The sequence below is a fragment of the Acomys russatus genome, chromosome X, assembly GCF_903995435.1.
Source record: "Acomys russatus chromosome X, mAcoRus1.1, whole genome shotgun sequence".
Lineage (NCBI taxonomy): Eukaryota > Metazoa > Chordata > Mammalia > Rodentia > Muridae > Acomys > Acomys russatus.
Genome location: NC_067169.1, coordinates 63212298 through 63215198, shown reverse-complemented (window position 1 = coordinate 63215198; position 2901 = coordinate 63212298).

The following is a 2901-nucleotide window of genomic DNA, read 5'->3' as shown; positions in this document are numbered from 1 at the left end:
TGGCATATATACCATTGAAGTAGGATCTTATGATTCTTTGTGTTTCTACAGTGTCTATTGTTATGTCTCCCTTTTCATTTCTGATTTCATTGAGTTGCATCATGTCTCTCTGCCTTTTAGTTGGTTTGGCTCAGGGTTTGTCTATCTTGTTGATTTTCTCAAAGAAACAGCCCCTGGTTTTGTTTCTTCTGTGCATTGTTCTCTTTATTTCTAATTTATTGATTTCATCCCTGAATTTGAGTATTTCTAGACATGTACTCTTCTTGTGTGTTTCTGTTTCTTTTTTTTCTAGGGCTTCCAGATGTGTTGTTAAGTTGTTTATATGAGATGTTTCCAATTTCTCTATAAAAGCACTTAGTATTATGAATTTTCCTCTTAGCACTGCTTTCAATGTGTCCCACACATTTGGCTGTGTTGTTCCTTCATTTTCCTTGAATTCCAGGACGTCCTTAATTTCTTCCTTGTCCCAGGTGTCATTAAGTAGAGAGTTGTTTAGTTTCCATGTGTGTGTAGGCTTTTTGTTATTTCTATTGTTGCTGATTTCCAGCCTTATGCCATGGTGATGTGATAGGACCCAAGGTATTATTTCAATCTTCCTGAATCTGTTGAGGCTTTGTTTGTGACCTACTCTATGATCAATTATGGAGAAGGCTCCATGGGGTCCTGAGAAGAAGGTATATTCCTTTGTGTTTGGATGAAAATTTCTGTAGTTATCTGTTAGATCCGTTTGATTCATGACATTGGTTTGTGTCATTGTTTCTCGGTTTAGATTCTGTTTCAGTGACCTATCCTTCAGTGAAAATGACCTGTTGAAGTCTCCCACTATTAGTGTGTGGCGATTAATGTGTGGTTTAAGTTTTGTTAATAGTTCTTTTACAGATGTGGGTGCCCTTGTATTGGGGGCATAGACGTTCAGAATTGTGATGTTATCTTGGTTGACTTTAACTTTGATGAGTAGGAAGTGTCCTTCCTTTTCCCTTTTGATTTATTTTGGTTGAACATCTTTTTTATTAGATATTAAAATGTCTACACAAGCTTGCTTCCTGTGACCATCTGCTTGGAATATTTTTCTCCAGCCTTTTACCCTGAGGGAATGTCTATCCTTTTGGTTGAGATGTGTTTTTGAATGCAAAAGAATGCTGGATCTTGTTTATGCATCCATTCCATTAGTCTCTGTCTTTTTCTTTGAGAATTGAGACCATTGATTTTGAGGGATATTAATGACCAGTGACTGTTAAATTTCATAATTTTGATGTTGGTTGCTGTAGAATGTTTGTATGTTTATATTTTTGTGATGATGTCGTTATGTTTTCCCCATATCGTTTTGGTTGTAGCTTGACTCTTTGAGTTGGTAGTTTCCTTCTAGTTACAAATGTGAGGCCAGATTTGTGGATGGGTGCTGTGTGAATTTATTTTTTGTGTCTAAATATCTTGTTTTTTCCATCCATGATCATTGATAGTTTCACTGGAAAAAGTATTCTGGCCTGGCATCTGTGTTCCCTTAGGGTTTGAAGGACATTTGTACACGCCTTTCTGGTTATTATGGTCTCTGCTGAGAGATCAAGTAATTCTGATAGGTTTGCCATTATATGTTACATGGCCTTTTTCCTTTGCTTCTTTTAATATTTTTTCTTTGCTCTGTATATTTTGTGTTTGATTATTATGTTCCAGGAAGACTTTATTTTCTGGTCTATTCTATTTCGTGTACGGTGGGCTCTTGTACATTTATATGCATCTCCTTCTTTAAGTTGGGGAAATTTTGTTCTATGATTTTGTTGAAGATGTTTCCTGGGCTGTGGAGTCAGGTGTCTTCTCTTTCCTCAATGCCTATTATGCTCTGGTTTCATCTTTTTATGGTGTCCTTGATTTCTTGGATGTTTTGTGTCATGAATTTTTCAGATTTAGCATTTTATTTAATGGTTGCTTCAAAATCTATGATTGTATCTTTTCGTCCCAAAATTCATCCTCTATCTCTTGGATTCGGTTAGAGAGCTCACCTCTGTTTTGCTTGCTTTCTTATCTAAGTTCTCTCATTCCTGTATATCTTCTGCTGTGCCTTTATTATTTCTTCAATTTTCCTCATCAGATCCTGAACTCTTTGATTGATTTTCTTCAGCTGATTGTTTGTATTTTCCTGAAGTTCTTCCAAAGTGGCTCTCAATAAGCTTCTGTTATGTCTTCAACTTGTTTGGCTGCATCTTTCCTCATTTGTTTACAGATTTTATTCACTTATTCCACTATAATCTTCATTACTAAGGATTTGAGGTCATTTTCTTGCATTTTGATGGCAGTTGGGAACTCAGGATTGCTTTCTTTGGGATAGCTGGGATCTGGAGATATCATATTCTTTTGGCTTTTGTTGTTTGAATTCTTTTTTTTTTTTTACATTATTTTTTTTATTAATTTATTCTTGTTACATCTCAATGTTTATCCCATCCCTTGTATCCTCTCATTCCTCCCCCCCCCCAATTTCCCATTATTCCTCTCCCCTATGACTGTTCCTGAGGGGGATTACGTCCCCCTATATATTCTCATAGGGTATCAAGTCTCTTCCTGGCTGCTTGCTGTCCTTCCTCTGAGTGCCACCAGGTCTCCCCCTCCAGGGGACATGGTCAAATGTGAGGCACCAGAGTACGTGAGAAAGTCGTATCACACTCTCCACTCAACTGTGGAGAATATTCTGACCATTGGCTAGATCTGGGAAGGGGTTTAAAGTTTACCTCCTGTATTGTCCTTGGCTGGTGCCTTAGTTTGAGCGGGACCCCTGGGCCCAAATCTGCCTATCATATTGTTCTACTTGTAGATTTCTAGGACCCTCTGGATCCTTTTATTTTGCTGTTCTCCCATGCGTCTCTCATTTAGAGTCCCAATAGGATGCCTTCCCCTCTGTCCCAGTTTCCT